The 20,097-nt window shown below is 44.4% G+C and overlaps 1 pseudogene across 1 annotated transcript in view; it reads right to left on the bottom strand.

Annotated features, from left to right (window-relative positions):
- The window catches only part of LOC311516741 (ethanolaminephosphotransferase 1-like), an 80,070-nt pseudogene that overhangs the window by 35,170 nt on the left and 24,803 nt on the right, over positions 1-20,097 (bottom strand). The window contains exons 3-5 of the transcript in view: positions 19,521-19,629; positions 17,881-17,955; positions 10,757-11,025 (exon numbers count right to left, since the gene is read on the bottom strand). The product of the transcript in view is annotated as an ethanolaminephosphotransferase 1-like (transcript). The remainder of the gene's footprint in view (positions 1-10,756; positions 11,026-17,880; positions 17,956-19,520; positions 19,630-20,097) is intronic.

The following is a 20,097-nucleotide window of genomic DNA, read 5'->3' as shown; positions in this document are numbered from 1 at the left end:
ATAAATTGATACATATAGAAACAGGTAGAGAACTGGTGACAGGCAGTTAAGTAATATGTAAAAAAAAAAAATTCTTAAAGAAGCTTGCTATGCATTTAGATTTGAGCAGATATTCAGTAATAGCGAAAACAAACGAAAAAAGGAGTTTCACAGAAAAACCACTTAATTATAATTCTGCTGACGGGCTCCTTGATTAATTAATCTAACAGAGCGTAAGAGTCAGTGCAGCAGAATTCCACTGATTCTAATGGGCCTTCCACACCTATGTCCTGATCCTGCAAAGACTTACATATGTGCTTAACCTTATGCATTGGGAGTAACTCTGTTAACTTTGATAGATCTACTCATGGTATGTAAAGTTAAATATGTGCCTAAGTCTTGTTTAGATGGAGAGTTGGTGCACAAAAAGCTGGGGTGTAAATTTCCCATCGGGAGTAGATCAAATCATGGTTGTCTTTCTCCCGGAGGATAGAAGCGACTTTGTCTGTATGGAATAAAAGCTGGTCTCTATACTGGAAGGAAAGGTTAAAGGACTAGAGAGAGACCCATGTATTGACCTTGTGTTGCACCAGAGAAAATGAAGACTTTTTGGCTAGAAGTCAGGATTTGTTACTTCAGGCACAGCCTGCTGAAGAATCAGAGAGGGCAGTGCAGGGGGGAACTGAAGAAAAAGGAAGGAAGTTGGCAGTATGTGTCCTCTTGAAGAACAAGGAGGAGAACCAATATACCCCCAGCACAGATAGAAGTAAGCAACTGCTTTCAGGCTCTCTGCACAGGTACTAGGGAGAATGCCTACCCCTTCCTACTTATCCATCTGGACACCTACGATACTGCCAAGAATGACCTTGAGTGGATCACTGTAGACTACATGTTACTGGGAAGAAAGTTAAAAGAGTTTGGGGTTCAAGTGGTGTCTCATCCATCCTCCTTGTTGAAGGAGAAGGTCTGGGCAAGGACCACTAAATCATGGAAGTAAATTTGTGGCGACACAGGAAGCTCATGTTCCAGGAAAGGGGATTACTGTGCTGGCATGGGCTCCATCAATCAAATACTGGGAAGAGCATCTTTGGACATAGTCTGGCTAATCTGATAAGGAGAGTTTAAACTAGGTCCTATGAGGGATGGTGACAAAAATCCAGCCAATGCACATCTAGGTTCAACTAATGAAGACAAGGGGAAGAGGCTAATTTCTGGAGAAGGGACTAGAAAACACAACTGCATTAAAAAGGCCAGAAGAAAAGCAATAGGGCAGTCTGCAAAAATATCTTCAATGCTATATACAAATGCAATGAGTGGGAACAAGCAGGGTGAACTGGAAGTCATGGTATATGAAGAAAATGACTGAACTGGTATTGCAGAGACTTAGTGGGACAACTCTCATGATTGGAGTACCAGCAGTGAGGTACCAGCATGGAAACTGTTCCGAAAGGATAGGTATGGGAAAAAAAGGAGGAGGCGTTGCGCTGGACGTCAAGAATGTGTACACTTGGTCCGAGGCCCAAGAGGAAGTGAGTGGCAGACCTACTGAGAGCCTCTAGATGCGGATAAAAAAGAGAAAGAACTGTAGCGATGTTAGCGTGGGGGTCTATTATAGACCACCAAATCAGGAACAGGAAGTGGATGAGTCATTCTACAAGCAGATAACAAGGTTAGCTAACACACATGAGCTTGTTTTAATGGGGGATTTTAACTTCTCTGATATCTGTTGGAAGACAATTACAGCAAAACATAATACGTCCTGCAAATTCTTAGCATGTGTAGGGGGCAACTTTCTGATTCACAAAGTTGAGGAAACAACTAAGGAGTCATCCATTTTTGATCTGGTCTTGACCAACTGTAAGGTCTGAGGCCTTTTTCTGCAGCCACATTAGGACACCGGCAGCCATGAGCCAAGAAGCAGAAAGTCACATCCTCACATTCCATCTCAATTACATTAAAACAATTACATATCAGGCTGTTAAGAAGGCGCTCCTATATTAATAGAACCAACCCACCACCAGATAAAGAAACAGAGCTTACGATGTTTAAAGAAAACTTTCTTTGGTAGCATTCTGTTTGGCAAGGAATCACTTATCAACCGTTGTGGGTGTGAAATCTCTACTTCTTTATTGTTTTTCCTTTATGGTCCCTACTTCTCTATTTTTTATCTGTATGGTCTCTCTTTGGTTCTTTGATTATTACTGTCTGTTGCATAACTAATTTTGCAAGATTTAAGTCAACTAAGATGGTAGGGTATGATTGGGTAAAGAATTGTTTCGCAATATGTTAGGATTGGTCAAAATTATTTTGTAATACTTTAGTAAAATGATTGGTTAAGGTACAGCTAAGAAGGACTCAAGTTTCACTATATAAACTTGGGTCCAAAAGGAAGTTCTTTGGAACCTAATTCCCAGGATACAGCCCCAAGATCAGAGCTGCCAGACCTCAACACCCTGCCAACTATATTATGCAGAAACTGGAGTCCCCGGATGACCTGATCCTGACTGGCCATCAGGAAAAGTTTGTCTGCCTTATTAGGAGTGGTGAGCACTGTATGCTTAGTGTGTGCATTCTGGTTTGGTAACTGTTAATAAATAGAAGTTAAGGATATTACTGTGTAAGGCTCTTTCACTGATAAAAGGCCCCGCAGAAGAGTATGCCCTGGGCCCTAGGAACTGAGTAAGGGGGGTATTTAAATGAACCAGATTACGACCTGAGCCCTCAGAATTGGGTCTGGGTGGCCCTGAGCCCTACGAATGGGGTAAGGGTGTGTACCTTTCACCCAGAGCCCTAGGATCTGGGAAAGGGTGGAGGGTGCCTAAATTAACTGTGTTATGCCTTCAGCCCTATGAAATGGGTAAAGGTGTGTGCCCTAGAATGTGCAGGTAACACAACAGGGATAAATTAACTGAGAATGTGAAGGTGGTTGGGAACTTGGGAGGAAGTGATCATGATCTGATCCTATGGAAAGGAGGACATAAGAACAGCAAAACAAGGAACCTAGACTTCAGAAAGGTGGATTCAACCAACCAATAGTAGGCAAAGTCCCATGGAAAAGCCAAATAGGAAGAAAAGGAGTTGAGGGGGGCTGGCAGTTCCTAAAAAGATGTAATACTAGAGGATCAACATTAAGCTACTCTGATGCAAGGGAAAGATCAGAAGAGCTACCTAAAAACCAAAAGGGATATATACAGGAAATGGAAGGAGAGGCATGTCACCAAGGAAGTATACATGGGAATAGCGTGAGGATGTAGGGACAAAATCAGGAAAGCCAAGGCAAAGAATGAGTTACAGCTGGCAAGAAATGTTAAAGACAACAAGAAGGGGTTCTTCAAACATGTCAGACCAAATAGAAAGATCAAGGATAGTGTGGGTCCACTGCTCAATGGAGACGGTGAGCCAGTAACAGAAGATGATACGAAGGCAGAGCTGCACAATGCCTACTTTTCTTCAGTCTTCACACAAAAAATAACATGACCGGACGACTAGCGAAGTTACCATAGACAATAAAGAGGAAGGGATGCAGATTGGGATAACTAAAGAACACATCAGCAATCTTCTGATTAATTTGAATGAATTCAAGTCAGCGGGGCCTGATGCTATTCACCCAGGCTGCAGAAAAATTAGCTGAAGAACTCTCGGAGCCACTGGCAATAATATTTGCAAACCCATGGATGACAGGCGAGGTCCTAGAAGACTGGAGAAGGAGTAACATCTTTTAAAATGGGGGAAAGGAGGAGCTGAGGAACTACAGACCAATCAGCCTGACCTTGATGCCTGGGAAGCTATTAGAGCAATGTATAAAACATTCAGTTTGTGACTACCTGGAGGATGAAGGGGTAAATCACAAGCGGACAGCATGGATTTACTAAGAACAAATCATGCTGAACCAGCTTGATTTCCTTCTTTCACAGGGTATCTGGTTTGATGGATAGGGGGAATGTGGTGGACATAATATACCTGGACTTCAGCAAGGCTTTTGAAACAGTCCTACATGGCATTCTGATAACTAAGCTGGAAAAATGTGGGCTTTGCGGAACTACCATTAAGTGGATACATAATTGGTTAAACAACCACAAAGAGTGACCATCAATGGATTTATATCAGACTGGGGGGAACTCTCAAGTGGGGTTCCACAGGGATCTGTTATGGGTTCAGTGTTTTTCGACATCTTTATTAATGACTTGGATGTAGGAATAGAGAGCGTACTGATCAAATTTGCAGATGATACAAAGCTAGGTGGGGTTGTCAACACTTTGGAGGATACAGCTAAAATTCAGAGGGATCTTGATAAATAGGAGAACTGGGCTATAGACAAGAAAATGAAATTCAACGAAGACAAATATGAGGTGTTACACTTAGGGAAGAAAAACCAAATGTGCAAATACAGAATGGGTGATAACTGGCTTGGCAGCAGCACTGCTGAAAAGGATCTGGGAGTTGTGGTGAATCACCACCTCAACATGAGTAGCAATGTGATGCTGTTGCAATAAAAGCAAATGCAATTTTAGATTACCTTAACACAGGCACAACATGCAAGTCACGGGATGTGATAGTACCGCTCTACTCAGCACTGGTTAGGCCTCAGCTGGAGTACTATGTCTAATTTTGTCACCAATGTATAGAAAGGATGTGGAGAAACTGGAAAGGATCCAGAGGTGAGCAACAAAGATGATCAAAGGGATGGAATGCAAGCTATACGGGCAAAGGCTGAAGGAACTGGGTATGTTTTGTTTGGAAAAGAGGAGATTAAGAGGGGACATAACAGAGGTTTTCAAATACTTGAAAGGCTGTCATAAAAAAGATGGAGAAAAGTTGTTCTCTCTTGTGATAGAGGGCGGAACAAGAGGCAATGGGTTCAAACTACAGCACAGCCGATTTAGATTAAGTCTCAGGAAAAACTTCCTAACTGTAAGAACAGTAGGACAATGGAACAGACTGCCTAGGGAGGTTGTGAAAGTACCTTCATTAGAAGTTTTCAAAAAGAGGCTGGACAGCCATCTGTCTTGGATGGTTTAGATAACAAATCCTGCATCTGGCAGGGGGTTAGACTACTACTACTACTAGATGATGCTTGTGGTCCCTTCTAACCCTATGATTCTTTGAAAGCGCACTAGGAAACTGTTAGTGCACAGTAGTGGAGTCCACACCGTCAGTTAGTGTGCATCAGCCTGGGGCACTATAAATTTACACCCCAGCTTGCCGTGCATGAGCTCTCCATCTAGACAAACATACAGTTTGCAGAATAGAGGCTGTACAGGACCCTGCTGGGGTGTGCCTCTCAATATAGTAAATCAACCCTTAACATTAATTCTATTTTAATACTTAGTAGAGGTGAGAAAAATATTTGGAGAAAATGACTTTCCAACAAAATTTGACTGCTTACAGGTTTTCTTTTGAAGCCATTCTACAAAATGTCAAAGCTTTCCATGCAATTGCACATAAAAATATTCTTGCTGTTCACATGAATTTGAAAACATGATATTCACTTAGATTAATTTCAAGCTGTGTAAATTGATTGTGACTGGTCACACACTGGTTCAGTAGAGCCCAGTCTATAAGCAGGTGGTTTGTTTGTTTTTGTTTTTTAACTGGTATAACTATTTGGGTTAGGAGTGTGATTTTCTTTTTATCTGAAATAGCTATCCAAGTACAACTCTTAACGTTGGAATAGTAATGCCACTACCATCTTTTCAGTGAATACATGCTATCTGGGCTTTTCTGGTGGTCCACTGCTCAGACTGAGAGGCTCCCTCTCACAACTGATGTTTATTTTCTTCCTTTTATTTTTAGCTTTGTTTCCTCTCTTCAGTTGGCAGTAGTGAGTAAGAAGTAGGGACACAGCCTATCCACCTAAATCACTCCAGTTATTACCAACATTTGTAATTTATCTGGTGCGACTTAACCTACCATTCTATTAAAGAAAATTTCCCATAGTGCTTCAGATAAGCATAAAGTCTCTGGGACTGCACACAGTAGCAGTGCTACACCTGTCAATAAGAAGCAATAAATTCTTTGCTGCCACTTCACACTAGCTGTTGGAGCTGGCTTAGAGCCACAGCAGGGTCATGGTTAGAGCTAGTCCAAATTTTTTCATAATCTCTTTTTCAATTATAATTTTTTGACAGAATGTGTAACTTATTTTGATCAAAATTTCCCATTTTTTGTCATCCAAAAACCGGAAACCAATAAGTTTTTCAGTATAAATTGATGGGGCGGCATCTTTTAAAAAGTTAACTTTTCAGTAACATTTTTCAACAATTTTTAATAGCTTTTTTTAAAAAACTTTTTTTAATCAAACATCTCTAGTGTTTTTTCCACAAGAAATTACAAATAAATGGAAATTTTTAAATCTATAGAAATTTCCTGTGAAAAGTAACTGGCATTTTTAAACCGGCTCTAACCACGGCCCTTCCTTCACCTCACTCCTTATGGGGTTTCTAATACTGTTTACATGAATCCTTGTGCACTGGGACCAAAACTGTCATGCACCAGTGTAATGTAAAGAGGCTCCTCTTCTGGCTGCCTTTTTGACTCTGCATAAGACTAAGAGCTTGTGTTTACTGGAGAAACAAACACCATTAAGGCAGCACCCTTCTTGATATTGGATGGTTTTAATTAACAAAAAAATTAAGGACTTGATCAGTTGGTCTCCATGTCCACTGAAGGTAGCACAAGAACTAATGGACTTAATCTACAGCAAGGGAGATTTAGGGTTAGATATTAGGAAACACTTTCTAACTATAAGGCCTGTAATAGGCATCCAAGGAAGGCTGTGAAATCCCCATTGTTTGAGGTTTTTATGAACAGGTTGGAAAGAAGCTGTTAGGAACGGTCTAGATTTACTTGATCCTGCCTCAGAGTAGGGGGCTGGACTTGATGACTTCTCAAGATCCCTTCCAGTCCTACATTTCTATGATTCTATAAATGTAGATGTATTTGATCACCTATCCTTCAGAAATTTTACATCTAATTTTCAAGTTTATGTATCATGGCCTCCTTTGAATGGCTAGCTCTAAGCAAAGCCAATCGAAACACCAATTACAACGAAAGCACTGTAATTACATTACTAATTCTGATGAGTCCTGCAGTGGCAAATAAAAGTGATCTGCATAACTTACAAGAATTTCTCTGTCTCATGACATTTTCATGATGAACCACAGCTATTTTCTTTTCCAGTTAAGATAGAGGCAAGTACAGAGGGTAGTCCGCTGCTTCACAGAATGAAGCTGAGTCATCATCATCATCCTGTGAACTGCACAATGAGGGTTAAGTTTTCATTGAGCTTACACAACTGCTGCTATCATATAATATGCTGTACTTCCTGCACACTATGCTGAAAACGTGGCCCTGAGTGACTGGCTACCATCAATTTAAAAATAGGGTCGCCAGTTTTGGTTGGACGTATTCCTGGAGGTTTCATCATATGACATAAACTTTAATTAAAGATTAATCTTTAATTTCTGGGGACTCTAGGACAATCCTGGAGGCTTTGCAACCCTATTTAAAAAGGAGGCACGTTGGTAAGGGGGACTGGCTCATCTCAGTGCTTGAAGTGGTGTAATAGTGTAACTCTGTCACTGAATGAAGTTAGAGTCCTCTTCTTCTGTGCTGCTGGAGGTAATAATGATGTGCATGCTTTAAACAGAACCTTTCATCTAAGGTTCCAAAGTGATTTACAAATATGGATAAGTATTGCCTCCATTTTACACATGGGAAAATTGAAGCATAAAGAGATGAAGAGCCTGGTTCTACTACCCTTATTTGCCTTGTGTACCACCTTAATCTGTGAGAAATGGCTTCTACTACAATGGGGTTTAGTACAATAAGGTACTACTAAAGTATTGTAGGGAGTATGATGGCAGAATTGGGCCTTAAATAACTAAATTTAACCCAGTGAATTAGTGGCAGAGCCAATAACAGGAACTGGATCAGCAGGGCTGTCTCTAGCTATTCTGGGGCTCTATGCTGCCCCCCCCATGGGGGCACCCAAGCCTCTGTGGGGGGGCTGGCCCCAGGCCTCTGCTGGGGGGCGGGGCTGGCTTGCAGGGCAGGGGGAACCGCCTCCCAACACTCACCAGCGGCACAGCTGGGGCTGGTCACTGCACTTCCTGCCACCAGTGAGTGCAGCACCTCGGCCATCCTGCAGAGCTCAGGGGAGTGGGGGCGGGGCCAGAAAGAGGCAGGGCTGGGGCGGGGAAGGGGTGGAGCAGGGGCAGGGGCCCTGGGGAAGAGCTGGAGCAGCACGCAGCTGCTCAGGACACCAGGAAATTTGGTGCCCCAAATTTCCTGGTGCCCTACGCAGCTGAGTACTTTGTGTATGGGTAAGGATGGCCCTGTGGATCAGACTCCCCCTTCTCTAGCTTCAGTCAGTTCATAATGAGCGTTACTTCAATGCCAAGCACTAGTTGCTGGAGTAAGGACACCTTGGGTGTGAGCCACAAAGATACTTGGGTCCTGTTTTTGGACATAACTATGATCCACAAAGCTCTGCTCAGCTGCTGCCTAACCCTGTAGGCACCTAAACTTACTCGTTGCCCGTGGTTTTGCCTCTGAACGTGCTGAGAGGCAGCCTATGGGATAGCGACCCACAGGAGAGTTCACACAAAACGGCTGTGGTGGGAGAGGAGAGGCTACTCACCCAGAATGTGGGAGACCCCTAGTCCAAGTCCCCCTTCCTCCTGAGGGAGAGAAGGGAGTTGAACAGGAATTAGCCATCTCTCAGGGGAGTGTCCTAACCATTGGGCTATGGCGTAGTCTGATATGAGGCTCCATCAGTCTCTCCTATTGAAGTTGTTCCCCTTTAATTGAATAATTAAGTATTAACTGGGCCAGTGACAGAGTCAGAATGATTCTCTAGCCTAGTGGTTAAGGCACTCACCTGAGAGGTGGCTGATCCCTGTTCAAATGGTGAGTACCCCGTCCACAGGGCTAAAGGTTATAAGGGAGGTCCTCTTCCTCCTCTTTTCTGTTGTTTCAGGCCCTGCACACAATTTAGTCAGCCGAACACCTATCTCCCCTAGTTTGTGGCTCACATGCAAAGACAGGTGCCTTCCTGCAGCCCAGACTTAGATGCCTATCTCCATAAGAAGGGCAGGGCTTACCACACACCTTTCATAGAATATCAGGGTTGGAAGGGACCTCAGGAGATCATCTAGTCCAATCCCCTGCTCAAATCAGGACCAATCCCTAATTTTTGCCCCAAATCCCTACATGGCCCCCTCATGGACTGAACTCACAACCCTGGGTTTAGCAGGCCAATGCTCAAACCACTGAGCTATCCCTCCCCCCTTTACTTGTCAACGTCTCCCATTGGCTAGCTCAGACAGCTCCCCCGCCAGCATGCTGGCTTTGTGGATCATACTGTAAGGAGCCTCTCTTCCCCCATTCATTGTCTAGATGCCTAGGCTTTGTCGATCACAGTGTTGCTCCTGTAATTTTTCTCGATGGTCAAAAGTTAGGTACCACAACACTCAGTGTTAGAATGCCTAAGTACCTTTGTGGATCTGGGCCCTATATATAGTGCTTGCCTTAATGTTCTCTCTACCTCTTCATGTAATTAACAGATATTTAAGTTTATTTGCTTACCGCTCTGACTGTGAGTGAGTCGTTACAGAAGTTACTAGAAATGAGGTATAAAAACAAATACAGTGGTTTGTGAACTAAGTCGATAGAAAATGGAAATAAGAGTAGTCTGCATTTTGTTAGTGCCTTCCACCTGAGTTCATCAAAGCTCTTCACAAGCACCATTGAATTAAGCCTCACAGCACAACCATGAGATAAGGAAGTTTTATCTTTATTTTACAGATGGGAAAACTGAGGCATAGAGCGGTGACTTCCCCAAGGTCACATGGGAAGTTGTTAGCAGAGCCAGAAGTACCACCCATATCAGCTGGTTCCCAGTCCTGGGCTTTCCTCCCTAATAGCGCCTCATAAATAGGGGATAGCTCTCTTTGAATTTCAGCACTGGATCCATGATGAACAGCTCTCTGTGAGTATTCGTATTAATAATTTGAGCTTTAATAATTGATTGTCTTCACCCAGCTGTACCTGCCATGCAGAATGAACCTTTATGGGAAGTCCTAAAGTGTGATCGCAGTACAAATGGTCATCAAGATCCTACCTAGGATCTGGTTTCTGAAAGAGCTCCACCTGGAGGCTGGTTAGTAAGCCACCAGAAGAAGATAACTGAGACTGGGGAAATCAATCCAGGAGGATGAATTCTAAGGAAAGGTACTTGACTTTGAACTTTTGCATGGGTAAAATCACTTGGGAACACCATATGACCATTGTGCAAATACTGTCATTTATATCCCTGCATTTTATGTAAGGTTTGATGGAACAGTGGAAGTGAGGGCACTGGGGGGCTTAGAGTAATGATTATGGCATTTTAATAAATGCCATATGTGTTAATTCATACAGTGCATCAGAGTCTGTGCTGGTGAAGTAACTGCTATGCTTACCATTTCACTAAGACTAATGTTATCTAAATGTCACAAATCAAATCTATCTAAATTACACTCTCATTTATGTCATCTGATTTTTATACTTGCTGCAGGCATATTTTTCTGATAAGCTAATGAAACTATAACACTGATGATTTGTTTGAGCATGCCCCTTCCCTTCAAATGCACAAATATTTCTGCAGTACTTCTAGGATTATGCTATTTCTTGTTCAATTTCTTGGCCAAGTTCATTTGCCCTGAGCAATATTTTTCTCTTTTCTTTCATACTTAACAGTAACATAGTTTTAAAAACAAGAATCATAAATACTTACCACTTGGCTTAGATCATATCCCCAAGGAAGAAAGAGAACTCCTGTGTTATATTTTTCCCAATGTGAAAACATACAGTTAAGCAAGACAATGCTTAAAGATATATACATTGCGTGTACAGAAATCCCAGTCTTTCCATTATCATGTGAGCAGATAGAAAAATAAGAGAGGATGAAGAGGGAGGTAGCCCAGCTATCTAGCCCATGGTCAAATAACTCCCCCAAAGGGCTACTGGACTGAGTCCTTCGAGCATGCTTCCCATCTATAGAGTCTAGAAAGGTCGGGGGCGGGGAGAAAAAACAAAAGAAATATAATTTTGTTAGATAGATTTCATGCTACAGTATTTAATAACATGGGGGAAATGTATTCATAGACGAAGAACAAATGGAGTTCTGCTCCACCAAAACTTTAGTCCTGTCCATAAAACATTGACTTCTGCCCTCATCGAAATATTTTTCTGTTACAACTCTTCTTCCTCACAAGCTTTGCAAATAGACACTTGCATTCATTACCCTGTCTCCCAATGGCCTCCCTGATAATCTGTCAAAGCACAGTAGACCCAAGTCCTACAGGAAAACATTCCTAACAGAGGGGAATAAATAACCCTAAATAATTATGATCTACACCAGGGGTGGGCAAACTTTCTGGCCTGAGGGTCACATTTTGGTGGGGAAATTGCATGCAGGGCCATGAATGTAGGGCTGAGGCAGGGGTTTGGGGTGCGGGAGGAAGTGCGGGGCGTGGGAGGGGGTGCAGTCTGCAGGAAGGGGCTCAGGGCACCTGTTTGTAGGACAAATTCTTTCTTGAAGTCTGGGGCTATGAGCAGTGATGAGCTGCCAAAATCTTCGCAACGGGTTCCCTCCTCACCCCACGAGGGGGTCGTTGCCCACCCCCGCCCCCTGGGACTCCTGCCCCATCCAACCCCCCCACGTTCCTTGACGCCCCCCACAGGACCCCTGCCCCATCCACCCTGTCCCCTGACTGCCCCCAGAACTGGGCAGGAGGGTCTCGTGGGCCACCGTAGTGAGTGACCACCCCACCCCTAGGAGCCAGAGGCACCTGCCGGGGGGCGAGATGGGATGTCCCGGTGGTGCTCCCAGGAAGCATCTGGCAGGTCCCTCCTAGGGGTGGGGGAGCATAGCTATGGGGGGAGCAGGGGGAGCGGCTGCTCCCCCCACTGATCACATCAAAAGTGGCGCCTTAGGCGCCGATTCCCTGGGTGCTCCAGGGTGTTCTCAGCCTGCCCCGGCTTCCCGCGTGAACAGCTGATTCGTGGGAAGCCTGGGGTGGGGGCGGAGAAGCAGAACGGGGCAGCGCGTTCAGGGGAGGAGGCGGAGGTGGAGTGGAGGTGAGCCGTGGGTGGGGCGGGGAGCTGCCGGTGGGTGCTCTGCATCTACCAAATTTTCCCTTTGGGTGCTCCAGGGCTGGAGCATCCGTGGAGTTGGCGCCTAAGGCGTTATTTTTGGCCGGTTAAATTTAGAAGCTCTTTTAGAACCGGTTGTCCCTCCCAGAACAACCGGTTCTAAAAGGGCTTCTAAATTTAACAACCGGTTCTAGTGAACCGGTACAAACCGGCTCCAGCTCACTACTGGCTATGAGTACTGGATGGCAGCAAAGGGCTGTCCTTAAATCTGCAAATGCTCCTTCGGCTGTATCAGACCACTTTACTATCTTGGGGCCCCGAGACTTTATCAGGTCTGTCAATGGCCCTGCTCTTGTGGCAAAATGAGGGATGAATCTCCGATAGTACCCTACTAACCCGAGAAATGCTCTGACCTGCTTTTTATGGACTGGCCAAGGCCAGTCTTGTATTGCCTCCACTTTGTTCCATTAGGGTTTTACCAAGCCTCTCCCTACTACATACCCGAGGTATCTGGCCTCAGTTAGTCCTATCACTCACTTGAGAGGGTTGGCAGTGAGGCCGGCCTTCTGCAGGGCATTTAGTACCAGTTCTACTTTCCCTAGGTGTCTTTCCCAGTCACAGCTATGGATGACTATATCATTTAAATAGGCAGCGGCATACCTGGCATGGGGTCGCAGCAATTTGTCCATAAGTTGTTGGAATGTTGCAGGGGCCCCTTGGAGTCCAAAAGGGAGGACAGTGTATTGGAACAGGCCATCGGGTGTAGAGAAGGCAGTCTTTTCCTTTGGCATTCTCGGCCAGGGGAATTTGCCAATATCGTTTGGTCAGGTCTGGAGTGGTTAGGTATCAGGCCTTGTGTGACTGATCAACTAGTTCGTCAATGCATGGTATCGGATAGGCATCGAATTGGGATACTTCATTCAACTTCCGGAAGTCGTTGCAAAACCGCAGGGTGCCGTCAGGCTTGGGTACTAGGACGATAGGGCTGGACCACTGTCTGTGGGATTCTTCAATAACCCCAAGTTCCAACATCTTCTTCATTTTTATCCTAATTTCCTCTCTTTTAGTTTCTGGTATCTGGTACGGTCTTATCGTCACCCTTATTCCAGGCCTGGTGATGATATGATGTTGGACCAGTGTCGTATGGCCTGGCTGTGTACAGAACACATCTTGGTTCCGTTGGATCATATCAATGACCTCTGTTCGTTGTTCTGGGGCTAACTCGGGAGATATCCTCACCTGCCCTGTGGGTCGTCTGTCTGAGGTGGAGCTCTCTGAATGACCAGGTCTTCAGTCACACCAGGGCTTCAGTAAGATTGTGTGGTAGATCTGCTCTGGTCTTTGGTGGTCTGATTGTCTGACCTTATAGTCCATTTCCCCAACGGCTTCCACTATCTCATACAGCCCATGCTAGCTGGCTAGGAGTTTGCTTTCCGCTGTTGGCACGAGCACCATCACCTGTTCTCCCAGCTGAAATTTCCGTACTTTCACACGGCAGTTGTAATATGTCCACTGGGTCTCTTGTGCTTTTTCCAAATGTTCTCGTACTATAGGGGTTACTCGAGCTATTTGCACTCTCATCTGTGTCACATGCTCAATGACATTCTTTGCTGGGTTGGGTTGTTCTTCCCAGTCCTCCTTAGCAATATCTAATATCCCGCATGGGTGGCGTCCATATAGTAACTCAAAGGGAGAAAAACCAGTGGATGCCTCGGGGAATTCCCATATAGCAAACATTAGATATGATAGAAGGGTATCCCAGTCTTTTCCATCCTGTGCTACCAACTTCCGGATCATACCTTTAAGGATGCGGTTAAACCACTCGACCAGGCCATCTGTTTGAGGATGGTAGACTGAGGTCCGTATGGCATGGATGCGGCGCACGGTACATAAGTCCTTCATTAATTTTGACATGAAAGGGGTTCCTTGGTCAGTCAGGATCTCCTTAGGGATGCACACACTAGCAAAAACCTGGAGTAGTTCTTTTGCTATTGCCTTGGATGTGGGGTTTCTTAAAGGAATGGCTTCTGGCGTGGCATAGTCAAGGATGACTAATACATTTCGGTGGCCCCGTGCTGATCTTTCCAGCTGGCCCACTAGGTCCATGGCTATCCTTTCGAAAGGGACTTCTCAATAATAGGCAAAGGTACTAATGGAGCCCGCAATTGAGGTCGGGGCTATGCAACTGGCATTCTGGGCAGGAGGTACAATAGCGTCGGACCGCCGCGCATATTCCTAGCCAATAAAATCTTCTTAGGACTCTATCCAGTGTTTTGTCTACTCCTAGATGTCCCCCAAATAAATGACTGTGAGCTAACTCTAGTACTGCCCTTGTGTGTTTCCATGGGACTAAGAGCTGCTCTACTTCTTCCCCTCGTATTTGCACTATTCGGTACAACAGATCACGTTTGATCACATAATACAGCCTTGGGCCTTTGGTCTTTCCTTCCACGGGTACGCCATTTACTTCCACTACCTCCTCCGTCACATTTGCATATAGTGGGTTGTTGGCTTGATCCTGCCCGAAATTCTCATGAGCAGTACCACTCTGACCTAACTCCAAAGGACCTATTTCTACTCCGCCCCTTGGGTTGCCCCTACTTGGGCTAGGAACTGCATCTGAGTCCTCATTGGCCTGAATTGTCTCCTGGCCTCCTGAATAGGTTCGCTTACCAACAAGGGAAGCTTTCTGGTTCTCTGCTAGAATCCTGATCCCTAGCCTTTTATCTGCCCTTTTTCCCACCTATACTTTCGGGGTTTCCTGGGGGATGAAAATAGCTCTGGGGCAAATTTGGCAAAAATTGGGGTGCCTCTGTCTCAGCCTGGGGCTTGCTACCCTCCCCTGGCTCTATTGTGGGGAGTAAGTTCTCAAACCCAGGGAAGTCCCTACCAATTAAGACCAGGTAGAGGAGCCTAGAGACCTCCCCTGCAGTTACCCTGGTAGTGTTTCCCTGGATCTCAATCCATACTGGGATTGTGGGGTAGAAATTTACGGTGCCATGAACGCATGTTACTCCCATGGTTTTGGCCCGGGTTAGTTGGTCTTGCCCCACCAACTTCCCCAAGACCAGTGTGCCAGCACCCCCAGAATCTACTAATGCTGTGGTCACAATACCATTCATTTTTACTGACCTTGTATACCCATGTGAGGTCATTGCGACCCCTACCAGGCCGATTCGGCCACATTGTTCCCCAGGATCCCCCAGATTGCACTGCATAGGCTCTTCCCTGTTGGGATATTGGGCTGCTATATGCCCCAATTCCCCACATTCGTAACACCAACCCCTTAACCCAGTTGCCGCTCTCTACCTGGGGCTATTTGGTCGGCCCCCCCAGCCCTCTCTTCCCAAACCCCCAGGTCCCTTCTTGGCCTCAGGCCATTCCTCAGTGTCTTTCCTCCCAACTATGGTTCTTCTGTAGTTCTCGACAATCCGGGGCCTTGGGTTTGGGGCTGGCTTCCTGGTTTGCCGTGTCTCACCCCCTGGTGTCTGGAACAGTTCATGGGCTGCCAGCTGTCTTTTCACGAGGGAGACCAACTCATCATAGGTAGAGGGGTCATTCTGGCCAATCCAAGCCCGAAGGCCTGGTGGTAGCCCCCTCATATACCGGTCCAATACCAGGAGCTCCATCATTTTCTCAGAGCTCAGGGCAGCCATTTCCGGGTCAGGTGGATCAGGTCAAACAATTGAGATCGGGGTGTCTTGTCCTCTGTATACTGCCATTCATGAAACCTCTGGGCTCGCAACACCATTGTTACTCTGGATCTGGCCAGGATCTCTGCCTTCAGCTGGGGGTAATCCTCCGCAGTCTCTGCAGCCATATCATAGTGGACCTTCTGGGCCTCTCCACACAGGAACAGGGCGAGGATACCAGACCACTGATCTTGGGGTCAGGCCTCCCACAGGGCTGTTCTCTCAAATGCCAGGAGGTATGCCTCCACGTCATCCTCCCATGTAATTTTCTGTAGGCAGGGCTGGCCTCTTAAAGTCCGGGTTCCATGGCAATTGTGGTTCCACTCCATAAGGGCCTTCATCTGGTTTGCCAGCTCCTATAGCAGACCTCGGTCCTGAGCAGCCTAATTCATCAACAGCCAATTAGTCTCCTGCTGCACCCGAGTTGCCTCCTGTTGGGTGGTTGCTTGGATTCGGGTAGCCTCCTGCTGGGCCACAGTGGCTTATATTACAGCCTTGACCATGTCGTCCATCTTGGGGATGGGATGGTTTTGGGTAACACTGGTTTAAGTCCCCAGCGTGGAGATCCCACTTCTAAAACCACGTGTGGCAAATTGCCGGCATGATTATGATGGGTCCTACGCTTCCTCTTCTTGTGTGTGGGGGGGGAGGTTCAGGGTGCAGTTTCCTGCCCCTGAACTAGGGGTATCTACTGTCCCACTAGTAACCCAAAGAAGGGTAGTGACGAGGGAGGGACCCGGGCCTGCCCTCTACTCTGGCCCAGGGGCCCTAGGGATAGTGGCAAACCATTTGAACTAGTCCTTCCTTCCCCTGGGCTACTTCCTTCTCCTGCTCTTCAGCTTGTGGGGCTTCCTGCCTTCTCTCTGCACAAGCCAGGTGTCTTTTACCCAGGGTCTTGGTCTTCTAGCCAGCCATGGCACTTCTCCAAACTCTCCTCTGCCCCAACTCCTCCAAACTGCTCTCTGCCCAACTCCAAACTGCAGTGGTAAATAAGGAAGTGTTATTTACTCCTTCTCATAATACAAGGACAAGGGGCCACCAAATGAAATTAATAGGCAGCAGATTTAAAACAAACACAAAAGTATTTTTTCACGCAACACACTGTCAGGCTCTGGAACTCCTTGCCAGAGGGTGTTGTGTAGGCCAATACTATAACAGGGTTCAAAAGGGAGCTAGAGAGATACATGGAAGATAGGTCCATCAATGGCTATTAGCCAGGATGGGCAGGAATGGTGTCCCCAGCCTCTGTTTGCCAGAAGCTGGGATTTGGTGACAGGGCATGGATCACTTGATGATAACCCTTTGGGGTACCTCCCATTGGCCACTGTCAGAGGACAGGATACTGGGCTTGATGGACCTTTGGTCTGACCCAGTATGGCCAGTCTTATGTTAAGACTGGAAATAAGGCATAAATTTTTAACACTGAAAGTAATTGATCATTGGAACAACTTACCAAGGGACATGGTGGATTCTCCATACCTGGCAATTTTAAAATCAAGGCTGCATGTTTTTCTAACAGATCTGCTCTGGGAGCTATTTTGGGGAAGTTCTATGGCGTGTGTTATGTAGGAGGTCAGACTAGATGATCACAATGATCCTTTCTGACCTTGGAATCTATGAATCATTCTTAAGAAAGGGCAAATGTACAGATTAGACAAAGCTGTCCCATTCTGAAACATCTGAAGTACACCCAAAGGTAAAATGAAATTATTTTTTTAAGAAAGCCAAGGACTGTAGCCAGTGTCACCAACAGCAATGTCAGCACTTAGTAACGATTTCCAAAGAAAATGGTTGGTGTTGTCATGCTGCAAAAAAATTCTGCTTGCATTTGTAAGGGAGGTTAGCTAGTTATCAAGGCCGCAGTTTACCAATATGGAAAGTTTTAGAATGTTGGGTTAAAAATACATCCTATGGGTGTTAAACATTTTCAGCACATTATCAAATCCCTATATTTCAGTGCTTTGGGAATAGGCTAGTAATTTATTCACAACCTTTTATTGTTTTAATTACAACATACTGGACAAAACAACATGTAGATATGAGTTATGCAAATTCTCTTATCATACTTTACCTAAAGCATAAGCACAAAAGGTGGTACAAGTACCACATAGCCATACCCATGCTGGAACAATTCCGGGACTGGCACCTGCAAGATATGGGGGTGAGTGGAGGAATGGGGAGGAATAACAGTGGTTATAACTAATGAAATCACCTAAAAGTCTTGTGTGCAATAGAACATGTATCTGTGTGTATGTGCACATCCTCATTATGTGAAAAAGAATTAAAACAGTATATTTTTGTGAATTGGAAGCAATGTGCACCATCAGCAATCTATACTGATTATACTTCATTGAATTTAGTGGGGTAATGGAGGCCCAGGGTATTTACAAGTAGGCTCATATGGTAAAGGGGAAAAAAATATACAATAGATTTTTGCAGCTGAAGTGATTACAACATTGTATGAAAGTAAAGATAATAGGGCAAAAATCTTCATGCAGGTTGTGTGCAGACCACCCATCAACTAATGAGTTAATATTTGTGCAATGCACTGTGTAATTTTTAAGTTCTTAGTAACATATTGTTCTTAGTAACATAAATGAGATCATTGTGCAGTTTTACAGTACAGATCAGAGAGGAAAACTTTGCCCATAGGCTAGAGCGGATATAGCAGTGATAGTTTCTCTTGATTTTTGGAAAGGTGCTTGATACGGTGATTCTTGATAGTCTTGCATTTAAACCGGGGAAAAATATGAATTGTATAGAACTACAAGATGGCTACAAAACTACTATTTTTTAAATCCTTGTTTATTTAGAGCACTAGGTCCCTGCCTGAAAGAGCATGCAATCTAAATTAGACATAACCTGGTGAGGGTGTCCCAACAACAAATGTTCATATATACAAACCTTTTCAGTTTTCTTACAGCCTGGCTGGTGCCGCAGGAAGCACAGCACCAGGCACAGAAATAATGTGCAGAACATTTAACACAACCCAGGCAAATGGCTTTGTGGTCAGTGTGGTAAATGTTGTTCTTCCCAAATTGGTCTACAGTCGCAGGCGAAAACCCATTAGTACAAATTGTGATTGCTGACATCATCCTTGAAATCGGAGTGAGTGGTATTAGTAATTCAGCCCATGATGCAGATAAATTTGGATTTGGAACCTGAGAAAATGTAGATCTAAATTTGTCAGAAAAGAGCAGGTGTTTTGAATCAATTTCTGTAGTTTTGTATTTGGCCAGAAAAAGACTTGAATGTGGAGGTGAAACTCCCTTATTTTGACATCAGAAAAGAAAGGGAAATGAATACTGATCTGGACACGGATCTTAGATATTATGGTCTCTGAGGCAAATGAAAAAACTTTATAGAAGGCATGTTTTTTTCTTTTTTTCTGATCTTATTTAAGAACGATTATGGCGTTAGAATCCTATGATAGTGCCCGCTCCTGCACCACTGAATTCAATGGGAGTTTTATCATTGACTTGAATGGTTGCGGGATCAAACCTGTAGTGTAAAAGTTCAGCTAAATGACTTTGTGTGGGTCTTCGCAACTCTCAGCCCTGATCTTTCAATGAGATGTGGGCAGGCAGGCAACTGCATCCACAGGGAGCCCCACTGAAGTCAATGGAGCTTTGTGTGGGAGAAGGAAGGCAGATATCTTGCCAGAATTTGGTTGAGTAGCTCTACAGTTGTAAAAACCAAAGGGATAATTACTTGATGCGGTGTAGTCCCAGTCATAAAAAGATAACAGAAAATAATTAATTAAAATAATCAGAAATCCAGAGAAGCTTAACAACTTAGGAGCAATCCACAGAGGCACTATCTGTAAAAATATTTAAAAGAAAAATCACACTATTAAGAAACCATATTTTAACTGAACATGTCACCACGTTTGTAAAAGCTAAAGAGAAGTATGTGTTCATAAATCAAAGGCTGTTATATCTGCAAAATCAGCAAATATTTCAAATGTTAAAGATTCCTCAATTTTTTAAATTAAAAAGTTCTGGAAAATATGCAAGAAAATTTCTTCTTAAATATTGTCTTTTTTTGCCTAAATCTTTTAGTGACATTTTTTATTAATAATGTAGTTTAGAAATGTTCTATGTTCATGCATTATACATATTTAATTATAGTCCTTGTTCTCCCAAGCGCTACAGTGAAAGTTTCTCATGCTTTTAGACACTAGAAAAGCAACTGCAGCACCACAGTGTGGTAACTCAGTATCCAGGCAGCATTGTAACAATCTTCCAAAGGACTTCACTCCCACACTGTGTAATAAGTAATTCTACAG

Source organism: Lepidochelys olivacea (genome assembly GCF_965140295.1).
Source record: "Lepidochelys olivacea isolate rLepOli2 genome assembly, chromosome: 2".
In the NCBI taxonomy this organism is placed as follows: Eukaryota; Metazoa; Chordata; order Testudines; family Cheloniidae; genus Lepidochelys; species Lepidochelys olivacea.
This window is presented reverse-complemented; position numbering and strand designations above follow the sequence as displayed.